The sequence below is a fragment of the Amblyomma maculatum genome, chromosome 9, assembly GCF_055883805.1.
Source record: "Amblyomma maculatum isolate TAMU_Amacu chromosome 9, ASM5588380v1, whole genome shotgun sequence".
Lineage (NCBI taxonomy): Eukaryota > Metazoa > Arthropoda > Arachnida > Ixodida > Ixodidae > Amblyomma > Amblyomma maculatum.
The window spans coordinates 114,898,796-114,908,607 of record NC_139352.1 but is presented as its reverse complement, the minus strand read 5'-3'; the positions used below and the strand labels follow the sequence as shown (position 1 = coordinate 114,908,607).

The window sequence follows — 9,812 nt, the reverse complement described above, 5'->3', positions numbered from 1 at the left end:
CCACCACAGACCAGGGTCGCCACACTAGTCCATCGCAATCTAACTGCGATAGAGCACCCGTTAGAGACAGACGACGTGGACGGTCTCTTGCTGGAGCTCCTCCCCCGCACACGCAAATCACTCAGTCTTTTCATCCTAAATCTCTACAGCTTCTCCCAAATGTCCTCCTGCCCCTCTTCTTGCTGCTCTCCGCAAGGCGATATCGATAAGCTCGAACAACTCACTGCTTATAATGGGTGACTTCAACGCCAACCACATCAGCTGGGGGTACCGCAAAAACTGTCGTAAAGGCACCTCCCTATGGTCATTCATTCAGGACGAAGGCCTCTCCCTGCTTAATGACACCATGTTCCCCACGCGGATCGGGTCAAGTGTTCAACACAACACCAGCCCAGACCTCACACTTAGCAAACACATCCATGACAGCCGATGGGTCAACACAAACCATTCACTTGGCAGTGACCATTATATAATTTCCACAGAGCTCAATATTTCTTCAATTACCCCGCTAAAACGACGAGGAGTTCAAGTGGTGAACTAGGACAAGTTCCGCCAGGTACGGAGGCTGGCCCCGGACACCATCACAGACCTCTCTAAATGGACCGACACCCTCACCCGCGATGTCGCCCGCGCTACTTCCACCATTCCCGAGCCTGAGGACACGTCGAGTGCTGATAGCCGCCTTCTCCATATGTGGGAAGCACACGCCAGCCTTCAGCGGCGCTGGCTATGTCAAAAGCACAATAGACCTCTTAAACGACGTATCTCTAACCTTGTGTGCGAGATTGAAGCGCATGCACGCGACCTAGCCCATCAACAATGGGGACAACTCTGCGACCGCATGAGTGGCAATATAGGCCTCAAAAACACTTGGTCCCTACTGAGGCATTTCCTCGACCCGGGTCACTCCAAGGCTACCCAACACAGGAATATCACACGCATCTTGCATCAACTCCCCCTCTCAGACGACGCGCTTATCCAAGCCCTTAAAGATCAATATCTAACCACAACCCCTCCCACGCCTCTTCCCCCGTATTCGGGGAGCCCCAACCCGGAGCTCGACGCGGATATCTCCCCAGCAGAAGTTCGCGCGGCCATGCACAAACTCCGAACCACCTAAGCCCCCGGCGCTGACAAAGTCACTAATAAGATGCTCCGCAATCTGGACGGCTCGTCTGTAGAGGCTGTTGCGGACCTGTTCAATCAGTGCTGGCGAACGGGAACCCTCCCCTCACAGTGGACTCATGCCTGCATAACTTTCATCCCCAAGCCAGGCAAGCCTCTTTATATCAAAAATCTGCGCCCTATTTCCCTTACGTCTTGCCTCGGGAAGCTCTTCGAGAACGTAATCCTTGCTCGTCTCCAGGAACACATGGATGATAAACTCCTCTTTCTCCCCATAATGATAGGATTCCGACCCCACCTCTCCACTCAAGATATCATGCTGCAGATCTCAGAAGACATCATTCACCCCCGCAACAGGAAACGCACGCGCGCGGTGCTATCCCTCGACCGGGAAAAAGCATTCGACAATGTACACCATTCGGCCATTTTGGACGCTCTGTCATCCCTACATGTCGGCCATCGTATTCATCAATACATCTCAGCCTTTCTTCGCCAGCGCACAGCTGAAATCACATTTGGCTCCCTCTGCTCCGCTGTCTTTACCCTTGGTAACCGAGGCACGCCTCAGGGATCTGTGCTCTCTCCACTTCTGTTTAATATTACTCTCATCCCAATGACAAAGGCTCTGTCATCCATTCCCGGCCTGTCGCACTCTCTATATGCTGACGACATCACCCTGTAGACCTCCACAGGTAATGTGGGAACCATTGAAGGGAGACTGCAGGCTGGCGCAGATGTGGTGACCTCTCATGCTCAGAGGGCCGGTCTTGCATGCTCACCCACCAAATCTGAACGTTTGGTCCTTCACCCGCCTAGAGCGAGAATCGATAAAGCTCCCCCACCTAGAATCGAGGTCACTATTCGCGCCGTCCGAATCCCGGAGGTGGAGAGAGTTCGCATCCTGGGGATGATTCTTCAGAACAATGGCAAGAACACTGCCACGATCACCGAGCTCAGTGTTACCGTTCAGCAGTCCGCCTGATTAGACGAATCGCTAATAAACACAGTGGCATGCGGGAACACGACCTCCGTCGCCTGATCCAGGCTTTCGTTCTTAGTCGGGTAGTCTATTCATTATAATACCTCTTCCTCCCTCGAGTAGAGGAGAACAAGGTCAACTGCCTTATCCGCCAGGCGTACAAGACGGCCCTCAACCTTCCCCGCCACACGTCGAATGAACGTCTTCTTAAGATGGGCGTACACAATACCCTCGCCGAACTCATCGAGGCTCATCGGTCTGCCCAACTTGATCGGCTCTCCTCCACCTTAGCCGGCCGTCACATTCTTAACGCTATCGGTCTACGTCCCCCTGGATATTACGCCCACACATTCTCCCTCCCACGCCACACACGAGAACTCCTTACCATTCACCCCCTACCCAAGAACATGCACCCCGAACATCACGTGGCTCGTCGTGCTGCTCGGGCTGCCGCCCTACACAAACACTATGGCACAGAGCCGGAGACCGTCTACGTCGATGCTGCCTCTTACACATCTTCTCCCGCCTTCGCCCTAGCTGTAGTGTCAAACTCTTCCACCCTTCTTACCGCAGGTACTGTCATCGCTTCCACTTCCGCGGAAGCAGAGGAGGCGGCAGTAGCCTTAGCAATCTCTACTACATCGGCGACCCTCATTTTTACTGATTCGAAGACAGCCATCCGAAACTTTGCGAAAGGACGTGTTTCCGAACCCGCGTTCCGGCTTCTCAGCCAATCTCCCGTTCCTATCCGACCTATTCAGCTTCTCTGGGTCCCAGCCCATGCCGGTCACCCAGGTAACGAGGCGGCTCATTCTTTTGCTCGAGGTTTCGTCAGCCGAGCAGGAGCCGCCTGGGGTGACGATCGAGATCGTATGGTCACATACCACGAGATCACTGTGCACTACCGCGAACAACGTCTTGCCTATCCACCTCCACTAAATTGCAGCAGGTGACGTGGCGCCAGCTACAATCCCGCACTTTCCTCTCCCCTGCCTACCTCGCCCTTGTTCACCCGGGACTGTTCACGCCAGAATGCACCCTCTGTGGTGCTCCAAAAGCGGATTTTGCTCACATTCTTTATTCTTGCCCTGAGCATCTTCCACCTGCCGAATGGCAACTCACAAACCTCGAGCGATGGGAGGCTGCGGTGTCCTGTTCTGAGCCGGTTGCCCAACGGCAGCTGGTGGACTGGGCTTTGGAAGTCGCCGGGAAACGTCACCTTCCAGCTACGACACGCACCCAAGAGCCATTCCATCCCTAGGATGTCACAGCTAAGGCTCATCTTAATAAAGTTTGTCACCACCACCACCACCAGACAGCTTTCTGTCCGCGTGTCTGAAAACAGTCGCTCTCTCAGATAGCACAGTGAGCACGTCAAGTAAAGCTTTAGACTCCAGATCAACGTTCCAGCTCCGAGACGGGTCTATGGTATCGAGTGACGAAGACAGTTCAAGGCGCACACTGAGGGGGCAAGCTCTGAAGCCAATTGATAACTGTTCACCCAAGGATGGAGACAACGCAAAGGGTGCAGCATGGGATAGCTCCGACTCTGAGCATAGTAGTGAAAGCCGGAAACGTCAGGTTTTGCCTCTGAAAACATCCGTGGTTTTTTAAAAACTGATTAATTTATAGGAAGGGAAAGGCGCGGTAACTGTCTCACTTGTTCTTTGTGGACACCTCAACCGCGCGGCAAGGAAAAACTGATTGATTTATAGGAAGAGGAAAGCGCGGTAACTGTTTCACTTGATATCCGTGGACACCTCAATCGCGCCGTAAGAGAGGGGATGAAGGTGGGAGTGAAAGTGGAGGTGGAGCCGTAGTGGAGGGCTGCGGAGTAATTTCGACCACAGCACACGGACGCCTCTTCGTTGGCTGTGATATGCTTGTTTTCAGGGTTTGTCGGAAGCTCTGCGGCATTGTGGCTGCATGGTGCTGAAGTAAAACTTTGATCCCCTTCCTAGCTGGCATCGGAACCGATGTCCGAAGAGCTTCTTCGAAAAAACTCATTTGTTTGCAGTAGGTGCCGTCGATTGCGCCGTACGGTCGTTCCGTCTTTTGTAATGACTTCGTACGATCTAGGATACCTTGAAGTTTGAAGGACCTGTGCTTTGGTTGCCCATGCCCCTTTCTTGACGCGAACAATGTCTCCAGGGTGGAGCGGTGAAGTTGTCGTCTAGAACGACTTGTCTGCGCATTGCGAACCGGGCGCGGCCGCACATCAGGCAATGTTGTTCGTAATCTCCTCCCTTGTAGCACTTCGCCAGGTGACAACCCGGATTCCAAAGATGTAGACCTATGGGCAAGTAGACCCAGCCAAAAGTCTGGGTTCAATGCACTAGTTTTCTTTAAAATTCGTTTAACTACTGAACCCCCTTTTCAGTCAGACTATAGGATGAGAATTGGATGAAAAGTTATATAGATGAAATCGTAAGTGCGGGCAAAAGATGCAAAATCGTGGCTTGCAAATTGCGAGACATTGTCCGAGCAGACCAACTGGTATACCTTACCTAGCAAAAATCACACTTGTTGCTTCAATGATGGCTTTTGAGAACGTGTCCTTGAGCAACTCAACATCCGGAAAGTTAGATAAAGCATCGTAGACGCACAGGTATGCCCGTCCACCATCCTGAAAGATACCATGGGTTTTCAAGCGTTGGGCGCAAAATCAAGGGTTCTGGAGGCTGTCAGTAGGCATAGAACTTGCAATCAGAGCATGCCTGAGCGAAAGCTTTTATGTCCGAGTTGATGCCTGGCCAGAATACGAGGTGCCTTTCCCTTTCTTTGCATTTGTTGCCCAGTTGTCTGTGAAGAATTCTTTCCAGCATTTCTGTTCTCAAGCTCTTTGGGCCCCGCCGGGGTGGTGCATTACCTTAGTCTTCTGCATATTGATTTTCAAGCTTACCTTTCTACTTTTCCTGTCTAGGTCATCAATCATTATTTGCAGTTCATCCCCCGAGTTGCTTAGCAAGGCAATGTCATCAGCAAATCGCAGATTACTGAGGTATTCTCCATCTCCCCTTATCCCTAACTGCTCCCATTCCAAGTCTCTGAATACTTCCTCTAAACAAGCTGTGAATAGTACTGGGGAGATTGTGTCTCCTTGCCTAACACCTTTCTTTATGGGAATGTTCAACAGCCTCGGGAAGGAACAGCAGTTTACATTAGGTAGCGAAATACTGGAAGTAGTAGGCGAATATGTCTACTTAGGACAGGTAGTAACCGCAGATCCGGACCACGAAAAGGAAATAACAAGAAGAATACGATTGGGATGGAGCGCATTTGGCAAGCACTCGCAGATTATGACTAGCAGCTTACCGGTATCGCTCAAGAGGAAAGTATACAACAGTTGCATCTTGCCTGTACTGACCTATGGGGCTGAAACGTGGAGGCTAACCAAGAGAGTTCTACTTAAGTTGAGGACAACCCAGGGGGCTATGGAACGAAAAATGGTAGGGGTAACATTAAGAGATAGAAAGCGTGCAGAGTGGGTCAGAGAAATAACTCAAGTTACCGACGTTCTAGTAGAAATTAAGAAGAAAAAATGGACTTGGGCAGGACATGTAGTGCGAAGAGAGGATAACCGATGGTCGCTGAGGGTAACAAACTGGATTCCAAGGGAAGGAAAGCGTAGCAGGGGGCGGCAGAAAGTTAGATGGGCGGATTACATTAAGAAGTTCGCAGGGGTCAAGTGGATGCAGCTAGCACAGAACCGGGTTAAGTGGAGAAATATGGGAGAGGCCTTCGCCCTGCAGTGGGTATAATCAGGCTGCTGCTGCTGCTGCTGATGATGATGATGATGATGGGGTGGTGCAGTGGTAAGACGCCCGACTACTGTGCCGGAGTACCCGGGTTCGAACCCGACCTCGGCGGCTGCGTTTCGATGCAGGCGAAACGAAGAGACGTCCGTGTGATGTGCGATGTCAGCGCACGTTAAAGATCCCCAGGTGGTCGAAATTACTCCGTAGCCCTCCACTACGGCTCCTCTTTCTCTCTTTCCCTTTTCACTCCCACCTTCCTCCCTTCCCTTACGGCGCGGTTCAGGTGTCCACAGACACAAGTGTGACAGATACTGCGCCTTTCCCTTTCTACCAACCAACAAAGCTCTTTGGAATTAATACTTTGCACCCCTTTAACAAGACTCCATTCACTTGGGAAAGCTCTCCTTCAAGTGACTTCTGTCGGCCTGTAAGCTCTCTTCTTGCTTTTAGGTTAATAAGCACTTGTTTTAGTTCGTCGTCGCGGTTTCCTCGGCTAACCTCCTCCAGGTATCGTCGGTGACGAGGGAAGAAACAACACTTACTGCGTGTACTTCCACGTCATAGTTTACGTCGTTGACTGTGCTTGACCTGGTGCTTGACGACAGCATGTCAGCCAACAGAAGCTCTTTGCCTGGAATGAATTTCAATTGCACGTCATATCGAGGCGCACAAAGAACAGCTGTAACCTCGGGGGCATGTCCCCGATAGCCTTCAGCGATATAGCTATCAAAGGGTGATGATCTGTTTCAGCAACCACCCCACGACCGTATACCAAGTGATCAAACTTTCACAGCCGTATACCACAGCCATTGCCTCCTTCTTAATTTCCGAGTGATGCTGCTCAGCCTCCGCAAATGCACATGTGAAGCGTACGCAACCGACTTCCATGCGTTACCGTTGTCCTGCAACAACGCTGCGCCGATTCCATTTTGTGACGCATCACAGGACACTTTAGTTGCTTTTGTCGGGTCGAACGCGGCTTGTAGAGGCTCTTTCTTAGATTGTCGTATAGCTGGCTGCATTCTTGCGCATGATTTGACGTCCAAAGACAACATTTTGCTTGATAAGACTTCTGAGGAGCGTTGTCCTCTGCGCTAATGATAGCATAAACTTGCTGACGTAATTGGCGACGCCAAGTATTATTTGAACTGCTTGTTTGTCTGGCGGTTCTGGCATTTGCAGCATGCACTTGAGGGGCTAGGCCTGATGCCTTCCTTATCGATCACGTCACCCAGAAACTCGATCTTGTCTACACGAACACAACACTTATCTGGGTTAAATGTCAGCCCTGCTCGGTCTGCCGCTAGCAGCACCGACTTCAGGCGCGTGTAATGTTCTTGCCGCGATGACTCCCATACCAGTACGTCATCAACGTACACATTGACACATCGAAGGGCCTCAAAAATTTCATTGTTTTTTTTTTTGGAACACCTCAGACGCGGATGATATCCCGAAGGCTAAGCGTAGAAATCTGTAGCGCCCAAATGGCGTTGAAAAGGTGCAGATTCGAAATGTTGCATCATCCAATGGAATTTGGTGGAAACCAGAATTTGCATCAAGCATGAACACTGTTGCACCTGACAACTCTGCTTCTATCTTCTCCCGGCGAGGCATTGTGTATAATAGCTCTGTCACACGGTCACTTTCGATCCTCATTGAACTCGATCTGCATTGAGGTTTTCAAGAAGGATCGAAGCATCCCACGCTACACGGCTGTTTTCAATGAGCATTGAGAAATTTTCCTCATGTGCGCTACGAGGATGTCGACGACCGCTTTCGAGTGTGCTTGAAATCTCAAGATCGATTGAAGAAGCAGCTTGAAGTCAAGCAGGATCGAGCTCGATTGCACTTGAAAGTTGCCGTGTGACAACCTCGATCTGCATTGAGTTGAATGCAGATCGAGTTCAATGAGGATCGAAACTGTCCCTGTGACAGGGGTATAATGTTCTCTCTTGATGCAAGTATTAATTTTCCTGGGATCAATGCACAACCGTAATTTCCCGTCTTTCTTACGGGCGATAACCAAGGGACTTACCAAATCCGTGGGCTCAGTGATTTTGGCTATGAGCCCTGCGCGTTCCATGCGATTCAGCTCTTCTCGGAGGGGTTCCTGGAGCGCGAGTGGCACACGTCGGGCTGGTTGTATTGTTGGTGTGGCGTCGTCACGCAGAACCATTTGGTAGGCCCTTTGAACGCAGCCGGTTCCTGTGAACAGATGGTGAAACTGTTTGGCAATTTCTTCAGAACTGTTTCGAGATACCGTATGTACGCGCGATAGAAGTCCGAGACTTTCGCTGGCTTCTAGGCCTAGGATGGCTTGATGGCCCTTGCGTACGACGAAGTAGTCAAGGAACGCACACCGGTCTCCAAGTGTTACCTCTGTTCGAACGACACTAGTATGCTTGATCATGCCTTCGCCGTAGGCACGCAGCACAGCACTTGGGTTTAGGGGTAGCTTCGGGTGAATTTTCTGATAGCATCCCAAGGGCAGCAGGTTTGTTTGTGCTCCTGTATTGACTTTAAATTTAAGGGCCATGTTGTAGATCTAGGCTCGTACTGTCCAGTCGCTTTGGTTTGTCGCGCTTCTTGACGACACGTCGAGAATGTCGAAGTTATCCTCAGAGCCCTGTAGCTCGTCTAGATCTGCAAAACGCTTGCAGAAGGTAGCAAAATGGTTCGGCCTTTGACATTTCCTGCATATTTTTCCATATGCAGGACAGCTCCTTGGCGCGTGGCTGCGTCCACACCTGCCACATTTGTAGAGCCTGGGTGGTGCCTCGCCTTGACGGCCTAGATTTTCCTTCCGCACAACATCCGTCTGGTTTTCTTGCCGTGCCCACACCTTCTGTTGGGACGCTGCTACTTCCGCTGATTTAGCCGCTTGCTCAGCCTTCTGTAACGTCAGCTGGTCGTCCTGCAGCCGCTTTTCTCGAACTTTCTGGTCAGCGATTCCATAAACGACCTGGTCCCTAATCATTGAATCCCTCTGGGAGCCGAAACTGCACACACTTGCCTGCTTCTTCAGGTCTCGAAGGAATGGTTCGGAGGGCTCACCAGGGGCCTGGACTCTCGTGCGGAAGATGTAGCGTTCGTGTAGTACCTCGTTCAGCTGCGCTGAGCAGTATGCGTCAAATTTTTGCACGACGGTTGCATAGTTGCTTTCGCTTTCCTTCTCGTTGAAGCTGAACGTGTTGAATATCTCGATGGCTTCGTCGCCCGCAACACTCAGCAGAAGCGCTGTCTTCGCCAAATCCATGCGCGGCTTGTCAGGAGTTTCTGATGCAGTCAAGAAAAAATTAAATGTTTGTTTGAACGCCTGCCAGTTCTTCGCAATTTCTCCATCAGTCCTCAGCGGACCCGGTGGCTTCAGGAAGTCCATTGCAATGAAAATCTTCGGTTTACCAAGACAGGGCGTCGACTGCTATCCCACTTCTGACACCATGTATGTTTGATTGATTTATAGGAAGGGAAAGGCTCGGTAACTGTCTCACTTGTTTTCTGTGGACACCTCAACCGCGCTGTGAGGAAAGGAAGGAAGGCGGGAGTGAAAGTCGAAAGAGAGAAAGAGGAGCCGTAGTGAAGGGCTATAAATAATAAATATTTGGTTCACAGGAAGGGAAAGGCGCAGTATCTGTCACACTTGCTATGTGGACACCTGAACCGAGCCGTAAGGGAAAGAATGAAAATGGGAGTGAAAGTGGAAAGAGAGAAAGGGGAGCCGTAGTGGAGGGCTACGGAGTAATTTCGACCACCTGGGGATCTTTAGTGCGCTGAGATCGCACAGCACATGGACGCCCCTTCGTTTCGCCTCCACCGAAACGCAGCCGCCGTGGTCGGGTTCGAACCCGGGAACTCCGGACAGTAGTCGGGCGTCTTACCACTGCACCACCCCGGCGGGGCAAGTGAAGGGCTACGGAGTAATTTCGACCACCTGCGGATCTGCGCTGACA

At 51.1% G+C, this 9,812-nt stretch overlaps 1 pseudogene; it reads right to left on the bottom strand.

The window, feature by feature from the left end:
* Positions 1–508: 508 nt before the first annotated feature.
* Positions 509–9,118, bottom strand: LOC146180193 (uncharacterized; annotated as a pseudogene).
* Positions 9,119–9,812: the final 694 nt, after the last annotated feature.